We start from the raw sequence: 22,171 nt of genomic DNA, 5'->3' as shown, positions 1-22,171 counted from the left end.
CTTTTGCGGTCGAGAGTGACTGTGTTCATTTTTAAAGTACTCTTTGCCAGCCGCTATATTTTACTTTTTTCCAGGATAATTATTCAAACAATAAATGTGATTATAATTGTGATTTTTAATATTCGACACTTCAGATACTAGTATGACTGCGAAATGTATCGAAATTACAAATATAATTGTTTCTTTGAAAATGGAGTGAAACTTATGTAAAGTTAATGGGTAACACTGACGAACATGTAATTATGTAATGAGGTAATCGATCCTCACCACAGTACCGGCAATCAGTAAGTTCAGTTCGCCGGCCTCTGTGGCCGAGCGGATCTAGGCGCTTCAGTCCGGAACCGCGCTGCCGCTACGGTCGGAGGCTCGAATCCTGCCTCGGGGCATGGATGTGTGTGATGTCCTTAGGTTGGTTAGGTTTAAGTAGTTCTAAGTCTAGGGGATTGATGACCTCAGATGTTAAGTTCCACAATGCTTAGAGCCATTTTATAAGTTCAGTTCTGTGTCTTAATGCTGGTTGCGATATTAATCATGTTCCAAACCTCGGGCGGCAAATTATCCGTTATACTTACCGTTTTAACTTTCACAGTTGCTCAGTATACTGCAGGTAGGACTCGGCTATTACAAAAATTGTATTCGTGGGGATCCACAGCCTCCACATGCTTGATAGACGTAAACGTGGCTCGTAGTAGGCTGCAATGCGATGTTTATTTAATCGCGCCTTTAGCTAATTTGCACTACGCCTCATTGTCAGTCACATTTGTAACATCGGTATTTCGTGTCATTTTAAAATCACTCTTAATTACATCTGAGTGATTTGAAAATGACATGAAATATATACCTTACGAATGTGCTTGACAATGACTCTTAGTCGAAGGTAGCTAATGGCACGATTAAATAAACATGGCACTACAGCCTACTACGTTTATGGACCATCTCACTTTGTCAATCGTAAATTACAGTGCTTTCATGTAATGAAAGTAATGTAAGTACATTATCTGATCAAAAGTATCCGGACACCTCCAAAAACAGACTTTTTCCGTATTCGGTGCGTTGTGCTGCCACCTACTGCCAGGTACTCCATATCAACGATCTTAGCAGTCATTAGACATCGTGACAAAGTAGAATGGGGCGCTCTGCGGAACTCACGGACTTCGAACGTGGTCAGGTGATTGGGTGTCACTTGTGTCATACGTCTGTACGCGAGATTTCCACACTCCTGAACACCCCTAGCTCCACTGTTTCCGATGTGATATTGAAGTGGAAACGTGAAGGGACACGTACAGCACAAAAGTGTACAGGCCGACCTCGTCTGTTGACCGACAGAGATCGCCGACATTTGAAGAGGGTCGTAATGTGTAATAGGCAGACATCTATTCAGACCATCAAACAGGAATTCCAAACTGCATCAGGATCCACTGCAAGTACTGTGACAGTAAGGCGGGAGGTGAGAACTCTTGGATTTCACGGTCGAGCGGCTGCTCATAAGCCACACATCACGCCGGTAAATGCCAAACGACGCCTCGCTCGGTGTAAGGAGCGTAAACATGGGACGATTGAACAGTGGGAAAATGTTGTGTGGAGCGACGAATCACGGTACACAATGTGGCGATCCGATGGTAGGGTGTGGGTATGGCGAATGCCCGGTGAACGTCATCTGCCAGCGTGTGTAGTGTCAACAGTAAAATTCGGTGTGGTTGTGTTTTTCACGGAGGGAGCTTGCACCCTTTGTTGTTTTCCGTGGCAGTATCACAGCACAGGCCTACATTGATGTTTTAAGCGCCTTCTTGCATGCCACTGTTGAAGAGCATTTCGTGGATGGTTGTTACATCTTTCAACACGATAGAGCACCTGTTCATAGTGTACGGCCTATGGCGGAGTGCTTACACAACAATAACATCCCTGTAATGGACTGGCCTGCACAGAGTCTTGACCTGAATCCCATAGAACACCTTTGGGATGTTTTGGAACGCCGTCATCGTGCCAGGCCTCACCGACCGACATCGATACCTCTCCCCAGTGCAGCACTCCGTGAAGAGTGGGCTGCCATTCCAACCAGCACCTGACTGAACGTATGCCTGCGAGAGTGGAAGCTGTAGTCAAGGCTAAGGGTGGGGCAATTCCAGAATTACCGATGGAGGGCGCCACGAACTTGTAAGTCATTTTCAGCCAGGTGTCCGGATACTTTTGATCACATAGTGTAGCTTGTATACTCGATACTGTTGTCGCTGTATGTGTGCATATCGATATACCATTACTTTTACCACCTCAGTGTAGCGCATTAACGAGCTTTCATTCAGCTATATGTTCATCAGTTTCGTCCATTTCAGCATCTGGATTTTAGTGATTGAAGGTTCTGTGGACAATGTATAAGCTGTTGTTGCCCTCAGTTTAAAATTATCTGCTTATTCGGGTATCGTGTACTTCAATACGTGATAAAGACCAGTGGTCAGTTCCCTTGCACGCTCCATCCATGGTAACATGTTGCGACCTCCATTTTAAGAAATACGAGGGCTATCCACAAAGTACATAACGTTTTGGAATTAAAAATAAATAAAGTATTGGAAATTTTTTTTATTATATACAGATGAAAGCCACACTTAAATACTACTTTTCTACATAGTTGCCATTTAAATTAAGGCACTTATCGTAGCGATGGACGAGCTTGGAAATTCCTTCGTCGTAAAATTCGGCCGCCCGCGCCTTCAACCACGTAATGACTGTCTTTTGGGACAGAAAAGGTGTGATTTTTGTGGATTTCCTGGAAAGGGGCACTACAATAAACTCTCAAAGGTATTGCCAAACTCTGCACAACCTCAGAAGAGCAGTACAAAACAAGCACAGGGGAAAGTTGGGCTCAAAGTTCTTGCCGATTGACGACAACGCCCGGGCCCACACGGCAAATGCCACTCGTGAAGTTCTCGAATCTTTTAAGTGGGAGTTGTTTCCTCATCCGCCGTACAGTCCCGACCTGGCACCGAGCGACTTCCACTTATTCCCAGCAATGAAGAAGTGGTTGGCTGTGCAGCGCTTTGATGACGACGCACAGCTTAGAGAAGAGGTAGCCACGTGGTTGAAGGCGCAGGCGGCCGAATTTTACGACGAAGGAATTTCCGAGCTCTTCCATCGCTACGACAAGTGCCTTAATTTAAAGGGCAACTACACTCCTGGAAATGGAAAAAAGAACACATTGACACCGGTGTGTCAGACCCACCATACTTGCTCCGGACACTGCGAGAGGGCTGTACAAGCAATGATCACTCGCACGGCACAGCGGACACACCAGGAATCGCGGTGTTGGCCGTCAAATGGCGCTGGCTGCGCAGCATTTGTGCACCGCCGCCGTCAGTGTCAGCCAGTTTGCCGTGGCATACGGAGCTCCATCGCAGTCTTTAACACTGGTAGCATGCCGCGACAGCGTGGACGTTAACCGTATGTGCAGTTGACGGACTTTGAGCGAGGGCGTATAGTGGGCATGCAGGAGGCCGGGTGGACGTACCGCCGAATTGCTCAACACGTGGGGCGTGAGGTCTCCACAGTACATCGATGTTGTCGCCAGTGGTCGGCGGAAGGTGCACGTGCCCGTCGACCTGGGACCGGACCGCAGCGACGCACGGATGCACGCCAACACCGTAGGATCCTACGCAGTGCCGTAGGGGACCGCACCGCCACTTCCCAGCAAATTAGGGACACTGTTGCTCCTGGGGTATCGGCGAGGACCATTCGCAACCGTCTCCATGAAGCTGGGCTACGGTCCCGCACACCGTTAGGCCGTCTTCCGCTCACGCCCCAACATCGTGCTGCCCGCCTCCAGTGGTGTCGCGACAGGCGTGAGTGGAGGGACGAATGGAGACGTGTCGTCTTCAGCGATGAGAGTCGCTTCTGCCTTGGTGCCAATGATGGTCGTATGCGTGTTTGGCGCCGTGCAGGTGAGCGCCACAATCAGGACTGCATACGACCGAGGCACACAGGGCCAACACCCGGCATCATGGTGTGGGGAGCGATCTCCTACACTGGCCGTACACCACTGGTGATCGTCGAGGGGACACTGAATAGTGCACGGTACATCCAAACCGTCATCGAACCCATCGTTCTACCATTCCTAGACCGGCAAGGGAACTTGCTGTTCCAACAGGACAATGCACGTCCGCATGTATCCCGTGCCACCCAACGTGCTCTAGAAGGTGTAAGTCAACTACCCTGGCCAGCAAGATCTCCGGATCTGTCCCCCATTGAGCATGTTTGGGACTGGATGAAGCTTCGTCTCACGCGGTCTGCACGTCCAGCACGAACGCTGGTCCAACTGAGGCGCCAGGTGGAAATGGCATGGCAAGCCGTTCCACAGGACTACATCCAGCATCTCTACGATCGTCTCCATGGGAGAATAGCAGCCTGCATTGCTGCGAGAGGTGGATATACTCTGTACTAGTGCCGACATTGTGCATGCTCTGTTGCCTGTGTCTATGTGCCTGTGGTTCTGTCAGTGTGATCATGTGATGTATCTGACCCCAGGAATGTGTCAATAAAGTTTCCCCTTCCTGGGACAATGAATTCACGGTGTTCTTATTTCAATTTCCAGGAGTGTATGTAGAAAAGTAGTACTTAAGCGTGGCTTTCATCTGTACATCACTAAAAAAATTTCCAATACTTTATTTATTTTTAATTCCAAGTCGTACTTTGTGGATAGCCCTAGTACTAAATACAATGAGAAATGCCTCTTGGTACTCCCACGGGAACTCACTTTCGTTAGGAAGGGTTAGCGTGATACCGAGTAAAATAGTGTTGAGAAGTCGAAAAATACTTGGTCCACACAACTGCCTCGGTCCACGGCCTTCACGGGAGAAAAGTGCGAGTGGGTTTGTTGTCGTTGGAATGGCTGCTGGTTCAGCTCGCAGGCTACTTGCGCCGTAGCGGTGTTGCGGCGCGAGTCAAGGCCGCCCGCGCACGGCAGGGTGATGTGCGGGAGGAGGCGTTGTCTGCCGGCGGAAGGAAAATCACGGGACTACGGGCACGGGTGCCGGGCTGATGACGACGAACGCCGAAAATAGAAAGGAGAGGCCGGCCGATCGCAGAGGAGGCTGTCGCCTGGCTGGAGACGACACGCAAGCGCGGGCGAGGGGAGGGGAGGGGAAGGTCAGCGGGTCAAGTGACAGGGAAAGTGGCCGGCTGGCTGGAGGTGCGTGGCGGAGGGGGTCTGGCGCCTCTCTCTCTGACGCGGCGGCTGCGATGCGGGAGATCTGTACGGCGTTCCGGCCGGACTGGCCGAGCGGTTCTAGGCGCTACAGTCTGCAACCGCGCGACAGCTACGGTCGCGGCTTCGACACTCCTACAGTGCTCAGAGCCATTTTGTTCCTGACGTTTCGTCCAGGACCGAGCTGGACACCCTCAGAGACGCTCTACCGCTGAGTCTTGCCGAGTGACCGATCGGACGTCCGAGAGCCACAGATATACTGTCTGGAAAGGTGAGCGTGGTCGAAGTAACACCTTATTTCGAAATAACACTTTCTTTGAGTTGTCAAAGCTGTACGCCTGGTTGGTTAGGAAGGAGTTGAAGTTTGTGATCTCTGAAGATGGGTGTAATTCCGACAGCCTGGAATTTAAACACTAACACTCACTTTGGTAAGAGAGGCAGTGCCGGCCCGGGTGGCCGAGTGGTTCTAGGCGCTGCAGTCTGGAACCGCGCGGCCGCTACGGTCGCAGGTTCGAATCCTGCCTCGGGCATGGGTGTGTGCGATGTCCTTAGGTTAGTTAGGTTTATGTAGTTCTAGGTTCTAGGGGACTGATGACCTCAGAAGTTAAGTCCCATAGTGCTCAGAGCCATTTGAACCATTTTTTGTACGGCGTTCTTGTCTTAGGGTCGTCCGTATGGAAGTGAATAATGGCGGTGTTTCTTTTGTCAGACGCTTTACTTTTCACTACGGGACTGTCAGAACAATTGTGTGATTGGACGGAAGAGTTCCTAGATAACAGAAGGCAGCATGTCTTTCTCAACGGAGAGAAGTCTTCTGAAGTAAGAGTGATTTCAGGTCTGCCACAGGGGAGTGTCGTAGGACCATTGCTGTTCACAATATACATAAATGACCTAGTGGATAAAATCGGAAGTTCACGGAGGCTTTTCGAAGATGCTGTAGTATATCGGGAGGTTGTAACAATCGAAAATTGTACTGAAATGCAGGAGGATCTGCAACGAATTGACGCATGACGCAGGGAATGGCAATTGAATATCAGTGTAGACAAGTGTAACGTGCTGCGAATACATGGAAACAAAGATCCTTTATCATTTAGCTACAATATAGCAGGTCAACAACTGGAAGAAGCTAATTCCACAAATTATCTGGGAGTACGCATTAGGAGTGATATAAAATGGAATGACCATGTAAAATTAATCGTCGGTAAAGCAGATGCCAGACTGAGATTCATTGGAAGAAATGCAGTCCGAAAACAAAGGAAGTAGGTTACAGTACAGTTGTTCACCCACTGCTTGAATACTGCTCACCGGTGTGGGATCCATATCAGAAAATGTTGATAGAAGAGATAGAGAAGATCCAACGGAGAGCAGCGCGCTTCATTACAGGATCATTTAGTGATCGCCAAAGCGTTACGGAGATGATAGATGAACTCCAGTGGAAGACTCTGCAAGTGAGACGTTCAGTAGCTCGGTACTGGATTTTTTTGAAGTTTCGAGAACATACCTTCACCGAGGAGTCAAGCAGTATATTGTTCCCTCCTACGTATATCTCGCAAAGAGACCATGAGGATAAAAACAGAGAGATTAGAGCCCCCACAATCTTTGTTTTCACGAACAATACGAGACTGGAATAGAAGGGAGAACCGATAGAGGTACTCAAGGTACCCTCCGCCACACACCGTCAGGTGGCTTGCGTAGTATGGAATATGGATGTAGATGTAGATACGGGACCATGGATTTTTTTTTTAGGATTCAACTATCGGTCGACCAAAGCAGCTCAAAGCAAGTCTCATGAAAGCTTGAGAAAATCGACTTTGGAACGTTCCAAGCGTCTTCAGTACGCAATTGTAAGGTTAATGTTTCAAGAAGCAGAGTCGCTCTGTGGTAGTATGCTCGCCTGCCATGTGGAGGGCTTGCGTTCGATTTTTAATGAAAATTTTTTAACAAAGCAATATGCGCTACGACCATTTCGTGAAGCATGATGTTCTCTCGAGCTTCCATCTGCGACAAGTGGTTCAAAATGCACGAGCTTTCTGCTGAGTATTCCTCATCCATAATCAAGTGCTGACGGTCACTTCTCTTATACACTTTGCCGCGCGGGATTAGCCGAGCGGTCTCAGGCGCTGCAGTCATGGACTGTGCGGCTGGTCCCGGCGGAGGTTCGAGTCCTCCCTCGGGCATGGGTGTGTGTGTTTGTCCTTAGGATAATTTAGGTTAAGTAGTGTGTACGCTTAGGGGCTGACGGCTATAGCAGTTAAGTCCTCCCTCGGGCATGGGTGTGTGTGTTTGTCCTGAGGATAATTTAGGTTAAGTAGTGTGTACGCTTAGGGGCTGACGACCATAGCAGTTAAGTCCCATAAGGTTTCACACACATTTGAACTTTTTTTCTTATACACTTCCCTAGCAGGTCAAATGCGTGTGCCAGACCGAGACTCGAACTCGGGGCTTTTGCCTTTCGTGGATAACTGCTCTACCAAACTGAGCTACCCAAGCAGGACTCACGTCCTTTCGTCACAGCTTTAATTGCGCCAGTACTCCTTCTCCTATCTTCCAAACTTAGACCTTGCAGACAATATTAACAGAAACGTCAGACTGTCCGCGGCTCGTGGTCTTGCGGTAGAGTTCTCGCTTTCCGCGCATGGGGTCGTGGGTTCGATTCCCGGCGGGGCCGGGGATTTTCTCTGACTCGAGATGACTGGGTGTTGTGTGTCTTTCATCATCGTTTCATCTTCATTCACTCGCAAGTCGCCGTAGTGGCGTTAAAGAACTTGTGGAGCGGCGGCCGAACCGCTCCGCGAGGGGTCTCCCGGCCACCAATGCCATACGCTCACTATTATTTAACGCCAGACTTTTTGCAGATGATGCACGTAACTAACAAGGAAGTATGTCTGACAAAAACTGCACAAATATTCAGCCACGTGAAAAGATTACTTCCAGAGTGCTACCACTAAGTAAGATTGTTGACTCACTGCCGGCCGTGGTGGCCGACCGGTTCTAGGCGCTACAGCCTGGAACCGCGCGACCGCTACGGTCGCAGGTTCGAATCCTGCCTCGGGCATGGATGTGTGTAATGTCCTTATGTTTGTTAGGTTTAAGTAGTTCTAAGTTCTAGGGGATTGATGACCTCAGAAGTTAAGTCGCATAGTGCTCAGAGCCATTTGAACCATTTTTTTTTGTTGACTTACTTAAATTGTTTAATGAAGCAATGTGTTTCAAATTGAGAAGCTCATCTCTGGCCTACAGTCGCAATACAAAAACGTTTAACTAAAGTACACATAGGTATTACAGTTGTTCTCTTTAGTCCTGGAGTATGCTGGAGCCATCCTGGAGAGAAGGAAGCACTATCTACTCCGTACGTTAGACTGAACACGCCACAAAAAGACAAACATTTAACACCAACAAAGTGAGTGATTTTTTAAAACAAATTTATGCGACAAGCAGACCAACATACTAAGTCTCTTTCTCCACAAGATAACGACAGCGCGTGTCGAGACTTTAGAGAACAACTTTAATACGCTCGTGTACTTCTGTTAAATGTTTTTGCATTGCGATTGTAGCCCAGGGATGAGCTTTAAGTAAGTCAGCAAATTTTTTGACTAGTAGCGAGCGGTATCAAAAAATCCTTTTTCATACATTTTCAAAGAGACACGGTCGATTAACAGTCAGTATGTCATTAAATTAGGCTATTGATAAAAATTTTAAGTAGCGCAGGCTTGCCAACTAGCTTTAAATTTTCATAAATGTAATGGTACACTTAACAAAAACGAAGAATAGTAGGGTTCTACGAGCACAGTATCAATGATTCGCAGTTGGGAACAGTCAGCACATACAAATACCTAGGTGTAACAATTTGCGTGTCTATATTCAGGGTGTCCCATCTTACTCCGACACCTCATATGTTTCTGAAAAGAAACAAAATGTGAAAAATGTAACTGGCCAGTGATGCGTCTAGTTTGTCAGGGGCTCACACAATGGACAGGAACGCACAATACCTACAAGTAAACAAACATCACTTTCCAGATTGAGATTTTCACTCTGCAGCGGAGTATGCGCTGATATGAAACTTCCTGGCAGATTGAAACTGTGTGCCAGGCCGAGACTCGAACTCGGGACCTTTGCCTTTCGCGAGCAAGTGCTCTACCAACTGAGCTACCCAAGCACGACTCACGCCCCGTCCTCACAGCTTTACTTCTGCCAGTACCTCGTCTCCTACATTCCAAACTTTACAGAAGCTCTCCTGCGAACCATGCAGAACTAGCACTCCTGAAAGAAAGGATATTGAGGAGACATGGCTTAGCCACAGCCTGGGGGATGGTCCCGATTCGAGTCTCGGCCTGGCACACAGTTTTAATCTGCCAGGAAGTTTCAAACATCACTTTCAGTACGACGTTACGTTTCTTAAGTGGCACATGTTTGCTTTTGTGACGGCAGACGGTTCTAAACCACGTCCCTTCTGAAATGCGAAGCAGCTACCGCTGCAACGCGCAGAACTCCAAGCGTTGCCTGCAGCACGCTTCAGGGCGATGCAGGCAACCCGCATTACGACATAAACTGCGGAACCGTCGCCATTGTTTAAAGTCTGCGTACTATAGACGATATCTTGTTGAGAGCAGTGAGACAAAGTCTGCCACCACTAATTATAGGTTTCATTTCGGTAGAAAAAACAAACATGTGCAATTTAAAAGAAACAATGTAACTTTATCTTGAAAGTGATTGTTTATTTATTGGAATTGTGCATTCTTGCCCGTTGAATGAACACTTGAAATAACTGCATCCCTGGCTAATTGCATTTTTCACGTTTTGTTGCCTTTCGAAAATAGGTGGCAAAGTTCTCATACCCTCTATATTCTTCACCCTTGTTGGGCAACACCGGCAGCCCCCCCCCCCCCCCCCGACAATACGTCGCCAACTACCTGCCACACCAGCAATATTGACCGGCCATATAGCAATATTGCTAGCTATTGCTCTCGTAATGTAGTAACATTGACGGCAATGCACGGCCACATATTGACCATCCTTGTAGGACAACACCCGCAGCCCCTCGACGATACATCACCAATTACCTGCGACACTAACAATATTGACCGGCCATATAGCAATACTGCCCGCTATTTCTTTCGAAATGTAGCAACATTCATGGCAGTGCTATTATGGTTCAAATGGCTCCGAGCACTATGAGACTTAACATCTGTGGTCATCAGTGCCCTAGAACTTAGAACTGCTTAAACCTAACTAACCTAAGGACATCACACACATCCATGTCAGAGGCAGGATTCGAACCTGCGACCGTAGCGGTCACGCGGTTCCAAACTGAAGCGCCTAGAACCGCACGGCCACACCAGCCGGCCGCAGTGCTATTACGGCCACATATTGTCCATCCTTGTTGCAGAACACAGGCAGCCACAGGGCGATATGTACCCAAGTGCCTGCAGTACCATCAATATTACCTTATCATAAACCAATATTTGCACGCTACTGCTCACGTATTGCAGCAACATTGACGACTCAGCTATTATGGCCACATATTCTCCACCCTCGGCGACCTGTCGCCATCTACCTCCAACACCAGCAATAATGTCCAGATATATAGCAACATTGCCCTCTGTCGTGCTCGTATTGCAGCAATGTTGACGACTGTGCTATTACGGCCACAGATTGTCCATCCTTACGGACAACACCGGCAGCTCCTCAGCGATACATCGCCAACTACCTGCGTCACTAACAATATTGACCGGCCATATGGCAATATTGGCCTCTATTGTACTGGTAATGTAGCAACATTGATCTCAATGCTATTACGGCCACAGATTGCTGTATGGTGTGGCAGATGGCAGTTGACGCTAAATAACGAAAAGTGTGAGGTGATCCACACGAGTTCCAAAAGACATCCGTTGGAATTCGATTACTAGATAAATAGTACAATTATCAAGGCTGTCAATTCAACTAAGTACCTGGGTCTTAAAATTACGAACAACTTGTTGGAAAGACCACATAGATAATATTGCGGGGAAGGCGAGCCAAAGGTTGCGTTTCATTGGCAGGACACTTAGAAGATGCAACAAGTCCACTAAAGAGACAGCTTACACTACACTCGTTCGTCCTCTGTTAGAATATTGCTGCGCGGTGTGGGATCCTTACCAGGTGGGATTGACGGAGGACATCGAAAGGGTGCAAAAAAGGGCAGCTCGTTTTGTATTATCACGTAATAGGGGAGAGAGTGTGGCAGATATGATACGCGAATTGGGATGGAACTCACTAAAGCAAAGACGTTTTTCGTCGCGGCGAGATCTATTTACGAAACTTCAGTCGCCAACTTTCTCTTCCGAATGAGAAAATATTTTGTTGAGGCCAACCCACATAGATAGGAATGATCATCAAAATAAAATAAGAGAAATCAGAGATCGAACAGAAAGGTTTAGGTGTTCGTTTTTCTCGCGCGCTGTTCGGGAGTGGAATGGTAGAGAGATAGTATGATTGTGGTTCGATGAACCCTCTGCCAAGCACTTAAATGTGACTTGCAGAGTAATCATGTAGATGTAGACGGCACCATACTGTCCACACTTGTTGGACAACACAGGTAGCCCCTCGGCAATACGTCGACAACGATCTGCAACCTCAGCAATATTGCCCGGTCATATAAAATATTGCCGTCTGTTGCTCATGTATCGCAGTAACATTGACGGCAGCGCTATACGACTACATGGCTACATATCGGCGTGATATATGGACCGTGGAATCACACAGTAAGCTCCAAAGCCGTGTGCTCCCCGCCATTTGACCGTACGCTGGCAGGAGAAGTCGGCCTTGGCGGCAACACGTGTTCGGCGCGCACGTGCCAGAGCGCTACGCACCTCGCCGCTGCACGCACAGTCCCCTCTCACCAGCCACGGACGCAGGAGGCGGTATATCGAGCAATACAGCAGGGAGCCCACCACACAGATGGCGAAGATCCTTCAGTCACCGCCGTAGTTTGACCTGCCGGAGCGCGAGACGAACACTTCTCCGGAGTCGCCTGCCAACTACACGCAGCGGGGCCTGAAGGACGCGAATCGTTCCCCGTCCAGCACAGACCACACACGTACGAGGCTGCCGTATATTCTCAACTTCCCGACTTATGTCTAAAATACACACTACAAGTTAGCTTCTCCGCAGAAACTTTTAACGTCTTTGGCAAAACCACAGTGTCAACAGATCTGCTAGACTGTTACCTTCTTATACAAGTGTTTCTCAAAAAACAGTATTAGCGTTTAAATTAGGACAGATATTAACGACTTTTTTTATACATTAAATGTTGTTATATCGGTGCTTAATTATGGAAACTTATTTTTTTCTGTTTCGGTTGTTAACAGTACATGTAATTTAACTAGAGAATGAAGCTTGGTACTAACGTGACAAAATTACGTTTTAAAGATACAGGGTGTTTCAAAAATGACCGGTATATTTGAAACGGCAATAAAAACTAAACGAGCAGCGATAGAAATACACCGTTTGTTGCAATATGCTTGGGACAACAGTACATTTTCAGGCGGACAAACTTTCGAAATTACAGCAGTTACAATTTTCAACAACAGATAGCGCTGCGGTCTGAGAAACTCTATAGTACGATATTTTCCACATATCCACCATGCGTAGCAATAATATGGCGTAGTCTCTGAATGAAATTACCCGAAACCTTTGACAACGTGTCTGGCGGAATGGCTTCACATGCAGATGAGATGTACTGCTTCAGCTGTTCAATTGTTTCTGGATTCTGGCGGTACACCTGGTCTTTCAAGTGTCCCCACAGAAAGAAGTCACAGGGGTTCATGTCTGGCGAATAGGGAGGCCGATCCACGCCGCCTCCTGTATGTTTCGGATAGCCCAAAGCAATCACACGATCATCGAAATATTCATTCAGGAAATTAAAGACGTCGGCCGTGCGATGTGGCCGGGCACCATCTTGCATAAACCACGAGGTGTTCGCAGTGTCGTCTAAGGCAGTTTGTACCGCCACAAATTCACGAAGAATGTCCAGATAGCGTGATGCAGTAATCGTTTCGGATCTGAAAAATGGGCCAATGATTCCTTTGGAAGAAATGGCGGTCTAGACCAGTACTTTTTCAGGATGCAGGGACGATGGGACTGCAACATGGGGCTTTTCGGTTCCCCATATGCGCCAGTTCTGTTTATTGACGAAGCCGTCCAGGTAAAAATAAGCTTCGTCAGTAAACCAAATGCTGCCCACATGCATATCGCCGTCATCAATCCTGTGCACTATATAGTTAGCGAATGTCTCTCGTGCAGCAATGGTAGTGGCGCTGAGGGGTTGCCGCGTTTGAATTTTGTATGGATAGAGGTGTAAACTCCGGCGCAAGAGACGATACGTGGACGTTGGCGTCATTTGGACCGCAGCTGCAACACGGCGAACGGAAACCCGAGGCCGCTGTTGGATCACCTGCTGCACTAGCTGCGCATTGCCCTCTGTGGTTGCCGTACGCGGTCGCCCTACCTTTCCGGCACGTTCATCCGTCACGTTCCCAGTCCGTTGAAATTTTTCAAACAGATCCTTTATTGTATCGCTTTTCGGTCCATTGGTTACATTAAACCTCCGTTGGAAACTTCGTCTTGTTGCAACAACACTGTGTTCTAGGCGGTGGAATTCCAACACCAGAAAAATCCTCTGTTCTAAGGAATAAACCATGTTGTCTACAGCACACTTGCACGTTGTGAACAGCACACGCTTAGAGCAGAAAGACGACGTACAGAATGGCGCACCCACAGACTGCGTTGTCTTCTGTATCTTTCACATCACTTGCAGCGCCATCTGTTGTTGAAAATTGTAACTACTGTAATTCCGAAAGTTTGTCCGCCTGAAAATGTACTGTTGTCCCAAGCATATTGCAACAAACGGTGTATTTCTATCGCTGCTCGTTTAGTTTTTATTGCCGTTTCAAATATACTGGTCATTTTTGAAACACCCCTGTGGATTTATTAAAGCGGTGACTTTTCCAGTGCTGTTCAATAAATTTAACTCCGTAAAAACATAAGTGGAATTTTCGCACTAACACCAAACCGAGTCAGTTGTGTTTTCAAAATTTTATTAATGACGCAATTTAATTCCCATTTATTTAAATAAATCCTCACTCCAGCAAGTTCGACGAACTGTGGAAGGTTTTCCGGATTCTCTGTTAGCTGAGATTTCTAGTGACATATAAATTTCGTAAAGGTTAAGTAATTTTTATAATACGAAATTTCGTAAATTGTGTGTTTCATGAACTGCAGTGTAGGTTCCATGCTGTGGTAACTGCGGAAGTTTATTTACGAGTTGTGCTCATTAACACGCTATATTAAGAAATGTTGCGCATAAATTCGCTTCTCTGTTTATTAGTACTGGTATCGTCTGTGGCCCAAATTTGACCACTTGTATTTACTGAAATAATTCTCTGATTTCTCTTTAATTGTTCAAGCATTTGGAGAGAATCCTTGATGCAGCGCATTGAAAAATAATTTTTTATATTAATGGTTCCAAATGGTTCAAATGGCTCTGAGCACTATGGGACGCAACTTCTGAGGTCATCAGTCCCCTAGAACTACTTAAACCTAACTATCCTGACATCACACACATCCATGCCCGAAGCAGGATTCTAACCTGCGACCGTAGCGGTCGAGCGGTTCCAGACTGTAGGGCCTAGAACCGCTCGGCCACCCCGGCCGGCTATATTAATGGTGGTAAATTAATTTTTCCCTTGTGACAACACGACGTGATTGCCACTCTACCACATAGAGGAACCTCAAATGCGAAATGTTTATCACTGAAAAATGTGCACTTTATCAAACCTCAGTCGTTGATACTTTCACGCCGAAAACGTTGTCCGGGAGGATATTTAGACTGTAAAACTTTGTAAATGTAGTTTTGTGAGCACTTCCAGAAGCGTTCAAAGCACGCTTGAGACCTCCAGAGTTCCCCGTGTTTTACGTTTTCCTCACAAGAGGCTACGTTTCACATTCATTTTCTGTTTCTTCTCCGCAACTACAGGCAGTGGCCGATGAGTCGAAGGCGACGTGTAAGTGGGTTGCGTCGCCACCCAATAGCGCGTCACAGGTGTATCCCGTGGTGTCAGACGCAGCTGTTTTGGGTCCCAGCTGAGCCGGTGTGCAGTCTTGCCCAGTTCCCCAGCCGTGCCGGCCCCACCGCAGCAGCTGGACTGGAATGTAACGGCGCGACCGCGCCGCGGCCTTGCAGCTAAATGTCGGCCCGCTATACGCCACGGCCCAGCGGCCGCCGCACGTTCTCGTCCGCCAGCGCCGGCGTCTCTCCACCAACCGTCCGAGTAGGCCCTGCCGCGCTTATACACTACTCGCCATTAAAATTGCTACACCACGAAGATGACGTGCTACACACGCGAAATTTAACCGACAGGAACAAGATGCTGTGGATATGCAAACGATTAGCTTTTCAGAGCATTCACACAAGGCTGGCGCCGGTGGCGACACCGACAACGAGCTGACATGAGGAAAGTTTGCAACCGATCTCTCATACACAAACAGCAGTTGACCGGCGTTGCCGGGTGAAACGTTGTTGTGATGCCTCGTGTAAGGAGGAGAAATGCGTATCGTCACGTTTCCGACGTTGATAAAGGTCGGATTGTAGCCTATCGCGATTGCGGTTTACCGTATCGCGTCATTGCTGCTGGCGTTGGTTGATATCCAATGACTGTTAGCAGAATATGGAATCGGTGGGTTCAGGAGGGTAATACGGAACGCCGTGCTGAATCCCAACGGCCTCGTATTACTAGCAGTCGGGATGACAGGCATCTTATCCGCACGGCTGTAACGGATGTTGTAGCCACAACTCGATCCCTGACTTAACAGATGGGGACGTTTGCAAGACGACAACCATCTGCACGAACAGTTCGACGACGTTTGCAGCAGCACGGATTATGAGCTCGGAGACCGTGGCTGCGGTTACCCTTGACGCTGCATCACAGACAGGAGCGCCTGCGATGGTGTACTCGACGACGAACCTGGGTGCACGAATGGCAAAACGTCGTTTTTTCGGATCAATCCAAGTTCTGTTTACAGCATCGTGATGGTCGCATCCGTGTTTGGCGACATCGCGGTGAACGCACATTAGATACGTGTATTCATTATCGCTATACTGGCGTATCATCCGGCATGATGGTATGGGGTGCCATTGGTTACACGTCTCGGTCACCTCTTGTTAGCGTTGACGGCACTTTGAACAGTGGACGTTACATTTCAGATGTGTTACGACCCGTGGCTCTACCCTTCATTCGATCCCTGCGAATCCCTACATTTCAGCAGGATAATGCACGACCGCGTGTTGCAGGTCCTGTTCGGGCCTTTCTGGATACAGAAAATGTTCGACTGCGTTTCTGGCCAGCACATTCTCCAGATCTCTCAGCAACTGAAAACGTCTGGTCAATGATGGCCGAGCACAATACGCCAGTCACTACTCTTGATGAACTGTGGTATCGTGTTGAAGCTGCATGGGCCGCTGTACCTGTATACGCCATCCAAGCTCTGTTTGACTCAATGCCCAGGCGTATCGAGGCCGTTATTACGGCCAGATTTGGTTGTTCTGGGTGCTGATTTCTCAGGATCTATGCACCCAAATTGCGTGAAACTGTAATCACATGCCAGTTCTAGTATAATATATTTGTCCAATGAATACCCGTTTATTATCTGCATTTCTTCTTGGTTTCGCAATTTTAATGGCCAGCAGTGTATTTCGGTTACAGTACGAATCGAGCAAATTTAGAAGGTCGACAAAAATAAATACCTGGGGATAACAATTGCGAAGTAAGTACATAGGTCCATAGATCACTGCAAGTCTCAGACAGTTATGAGGCATACAGGGCGAACATTAATCAAATCGACAAACTGCAGGGACGCGTTCATGACTGGGAATGGAGGAGAAAAGGCCCTATTGACTTGTGTCCGGAAATGCGTCGTTGCCACTGTAGATGGCGCTGAGAATGACAGTTCCCCTGACCATGTGCTGTGTGTTCCTTGTGTGTTGTAGGCTGTTGGGGGTCGGGTTGTTTGGGGGAAGAGGTCAAACAGCGAGGTCACTTGTCTCATTGGATTAGGGAAGGACGGGGAAGGAAGTCGGCCGTGCCCTTTAAAAGGAACCATCCCGGCATTTGTCTGGAGCGATTTAGGGAAATCACGGGAAACCTAACTCGGGACGGCCGGAGGCGGGACTGAACCGTCGTAATGCCGAATGTGAGTCCAGTGTGCTAACCACTGCACCACCTCGTTCGGTCTTGTAAGCTGTGTGATACACCCAGTGTACTGTAAGCTGCAGAATGGTCCGGTATTCATGTCGGGAACAAGTCGAGATGGTGTTTGTGGCAGGGCAGATGGAAGCTATCGAGAGGTACCAAAACAAGTACATTCACAACCGCGTTACACATTTTTGGGCGTTTGTGTGCTCATGGGAGCTTTCAGACAGACGAACGTGCATGTAGGCTGTGGACTGTGCGTACACCAGACTTGCGGAACCGTTTTCTACAGGATACTGAGACAAATCCTAGTTCAAACTCCAAGCAGTGGCCCACGATCATGGCATAAGGCAAACAGTGATTGTATGTACCCTGTACGACAGCCGCTATTATCCGTATCACCTGCAAGTACCACAAGCATTATCAGCACCAGATATCCCTGTACGGGAAGGATTTTATCAATCGTTTTTGCACCGGGCTGTCACGATTACAGGATTTCTGGCGGCAGTCCTATTTAGAAAGCAACCTATACCGGGACTGACATCATCAGTCTGCATGACCGTCATGGTGAGCTGCAGCCAGTTGTCGGGGAATGGTTGAGGCACCTCATCAGCAGCGGTTCAGATCGATGTGTGGGCGGCTATTCACTGGCGACCACAACCTTGAACCGGTTATTACTCCACAGCGCCTCTATGGGGGAACGTACACTAGGTGATCAAAAGTATACGGACATCCCCAAACAGAAAGGTTTTTCATATTAGGTGCATTGGGGTGCCACCTACTGCCAGGTACTCCATATCAGTGACCTCAGTAGTCATCAGACATCGTGAGAGAGCAGAATGGGGTGCTACGCGAGATTTCCACAATCCTAAACATCCCTAGGGCCACTGTTTCCGGTGTGATAGTGAAGTGGAAACGTGAAGGGACACGTACAGCACAAAAGCGTACAGGCCGACCTCGTCTGTTGACTGACACAGACCGCCGACAGTTGAAGAGGGTCGTAATGTGTAATAGGCAGACGTCTATCCAGGAATTCCAGACTCCATCAGGATACACAGCAAGTACTATGACAGTTAGGCGGGAGGTGAGAAAACTTGGATTACGTGGTCGAGCGGCTGCTCATAAGCCACACATCACGCCAGTTAAATGCCAAACGACGCCTCGCTTGGTGTAAGAAGCGTAAACATTGGACGAATGAACAGTGGAAAAACGTTGTGTGGAGTGACGAATCACGGTACACAATGTGGTGATCCGATGGCAGGGTGTGAGTATGGCGAATGCCCGGTGAACGTCATCTGCCAGGGTGTGTAGTGCCAACAGTAAAATCGGAGGCGGTGGTGTTATGGTGTGGTCGTGTTTTTCGTGGAGGGGGCTTGACCCATTTATTGTTTTGCGTGGCACTATCACAGCACAGGCCTACATTGATGTTTCAAGCACCTTCTTGCTTCCCACTGTCGAAGAGCAATTCGGGGATGGGGATTGCATCTTTCAACACGATCGAGCACCTGTTCATAATGCACGGCCTGTGGCGGAGTGGTCACACGACAATAACACCCCTGTAATGGACTGGCCTGCACAGAGTCCTGACCTGAATCCCATAGAACACCTTTGGGATGTTTTGGAACGCCGACTTCGTGCCAGGCCTCACCAACCGACATCGATACCTCTCCTCAGTGCAGCACTTTGTGAAGAATGGGCTGCCATTCCACAAGAAACCTTCCACCACCTGATTGAACGTATGCCTGCGGGGGTTGAAGCTGCCATCAAAGCTAAGGGTGGGCCAACACCATACTGAATTCCAGCGTTACCGATGGCGGGCGCCACGAACTTGTAAGTCATTTTCAGCCATGTTTGATCACATAGTGTACCTGGACGTCCTGCAGAATACTCTACTTGGGCTGGATGAGAATGTGCCTTTGGCAATACGACAGGTCGTGTGGTTTCTGCAAGACGTAGCACCACCCCACTTCCACATTACAGTTACCCGGCATCTCAAAAACGTTCCCCGGACATTGGATAGGACGCATAGACGCTGTAGCGTGGTCTGCTAGATCACCTTTGGATTTGTACCTCTGGGGGAATCTGAAAATCGTTGTGTATGCTGAAGCAGTTCCTGATGTGCAAACCCTTCAACAGCGCGTTCACGACGCCTGTGATGCTACTCAGAGAAAGCTGGTAGCGTGCGAAAGAGTGCCCACAGATCTTCACATCCAAGTAACTTTTACTTTTTTTATCGTCTGACGTGACTACTCTGCAGCACAAAGTATGTACGTATACTGCGCATAGCTCTGTTTCTCACATAGAGTAAATATCTCTGGAGTGAGCATTGCGTTCTGCGCATGTTGTCAACATTAAACCAGGATTGTCACGTGATCTCGGGACTTCGCTGTGCCTGTGTGCTTTCTGCAGCGTTTGATGTTTATAATACCAAGAGTTTTTATTGTGTTTCACCGTTTGTTGATAGTGTAATAGCGATGGTGAATTACTGTTCTTGCTACGTATACAAAGAAAAATATGTGAAAGGAGGGATAGTAACTTTTCATGGGTACATTCCATATAGCTCTAATTATAGTTTTCATTTTAGTAAGAGACACTGTAAACGTTTAAAAATTTCGAGACGCATTATAATTAAGACTTGATTCTGTAGTCCTATTTTTCTACGATTTTATGACTATATAATAGACATTACGGCTCGTACAAAAGCTTACAAACAATCGCTTCCTCTCGTAAATTTGCTAGTGGAACAGGAAAGAGAAAGGTTAGTTGTTTCAGTAAATACTATCCTCCATGCATTTATCAGTGAATAGTCAATTATGTATACATCTACACCTACATCTACATTTATACTCCGCAAGCCACCCAGCGGTGTGTGGCGGAGGGCACTTTACGTGCCACTGTCATTACCTCCCTTTCCTGTTCCAGTCGCGTATGGTTCGCGGGAAGAACGACCGTCTGAAAGTCTCCGTGCGCGCTCTAATCTCTCTAATTTTACATTCGTGATCTCCTCGGGAGGTATAAGTAGGGGGAAGCAATATATTCGACACCTCATCCAGAAACGTACCCTCTCGAAACCTGGACAGCGAGCTACACCGCGATGCAGAGCGCCTCTCTTGCAGAGTCTGCCACTTGAGTTTATTAAACATCCCCGTAACGCTATCACGGTTACCAAATAACCCTGTGACGAAACGCGCCGCTCTTCTTTGGATCTTCTCTATCTCCTCCGTCAACCCGATCTGGTACGGATCCCACACTGATGAGCAATACTCAAGTATAGGTCGAACGAGTGTTTTGTAAGCCACCTCCTTTGTTGATGGACTACATTTTCTAAGGACTCTCCCAATGAATCTCAACCTGGTACCCGCCTTACCAACAATTAATTTTATATGATCATTCCACTTCAAATCGTTCCGCACGCATACTCCCATATATTTTACAGAAGTAAAGTGTTTGTTCCGCTATCATATAATCATACAATAAACGATCCTTCTTTCTATATATATTTGTATATAGATTACACATCTACTGTTTATTTAATGAACTGGGAGCAAGTACTTAAAATGCGTTAAATAAATACTCCAAAGTGTCACCAGTAATAAAAATTGTGCTTTAGGTCGCAAAAACGAGAAAATAAAAACGCAGAAATACAAGAAAAAAGGACGAATTAGCAGGGATATAATCGCTAATGTGTGGTAAATTCGGTGTTTTTCGGACACCTGCGAAAGTACTAACGTACTGTCAAGTCGTTTTGCGGGACTATCACTGCAAAAATGTACTTCAGGCTTTGTAATACTATAAAGTGCGGTATCATACGAAAAACTACCAAAAATCGAGTGCATCTGAACTATGACACCTATCGCAAAGAAGCTGAATGTAATATCACTTGCCCTTAAAAGTTACGTAGCTGGTTCATTCCCGGTATCAAATGGATACTGTTAAAATGTCTGCGCAACATATATAAGTAATCCACGACACGTACGAAAAGAATCCGTCTGTACTAGGGATGTAGTGACACTCTAAATATACAGGGCGCTATACGGACAAACGCACGACGTCCCGAGATCACGTGACCAGGCCGGCAATGTATGTTGACAACACAAAATCTGTTCTGCGCATGTGAGTGCTCACTCCAGAGATATTTACTCTATGGTTTCTCATACAGTCCTCATATGTGGGCTACAGACAGTCCTCGGGGAATGGTTGAGGCGTCTCATCAGCATCGGTTCAGCATCAATTTGTGTACAGGGATTCTTGGTGGTGGTGGTGGTGGTTAGTGTTTAACGTCCCGTCGACAACGAGGTCATTAGAGACGAAGCGCAAGCTCGGGTTAGGGAAGGATTGGGAAGGAAATCAGCCGTGCCCTTTCAAAGGAACCATCTCGGCATTCGCCTGAAATGATTTAGGGAAATCACGGAAAACCTAAATCAGGATGGCCGGAGACGGGATTGAACCGTCGTCCTCCCGAATGCGAGTCCAGTGTGCTAACCACTGCGCCACCTCGCTCGGTCAGGGATTCTTGGCCACCACATACTTGGACCGGTTACTATTTCAATCCATTTCACGTGTGGACGCCTGCATTGTGTCCTGTGGAGGCAACTTTGAACATCTGTTGCGACGAGGATGCGATGCAGCTCTGTACTGTGTTCTGGGACGATTTGTTGTCCTTGCAGACACACTGTCCATTTCCAGATATATGTTCATAGGACCTTTTTTCCTCCATTTCCAGTTAGGAAGCCGTCCCTGCAGTTTAACTTATTTA

The 22,171-nt window shown here is 47.5% G+C and overlaps 1 protein-coding gene and 1 non-coding gene across 2 annotated transcripts in view; one reads left to right on the top strand and one right to left on the bottom strand.

Annotated features, from left to right (window-relative positions):
- Positions 1 to 22,171, bottom strand: part of LOC124719943 (flocculation protein FLO11-like) — a 283,431-nt gene that overhangs the window by 188,179 nt on the left and 73,081 nt on the right. The gene's annotated exons all lie outside the window — the stretch shown is intronic.
- Trnas-gga lies at positions 5,638 to 5,721 on the top strand. The gene is given in 2 exon segments: positions 5,638 to 5,677; positions 5,687 to 5,721. It is a non-coding gene; the product is annotated as a tRNA-Ser (tRNA).

The sequence above is a fragment of the Schistocerca piceifrons genome, chromosome 11 (assembly GCF_021461385.2).
Source record: "Schistocerca piceifrons isolate TAMUIC-IGC-003096 chromosome 11, iqSchPice1.1, whole genome shotgun sequence".
In the NCBI taxonomy this organism is placed as follows: Eukaryota; Metazoa; Arthropoda; class Insecta; order Orthoptera; family Acrididae; genus Schistocerca; species Schistocerca piceifrons.
Note: the sequence above shows the minus strand (reverse complement) of the source record. Positions and strands in the feature narration are given on the sequence as shown.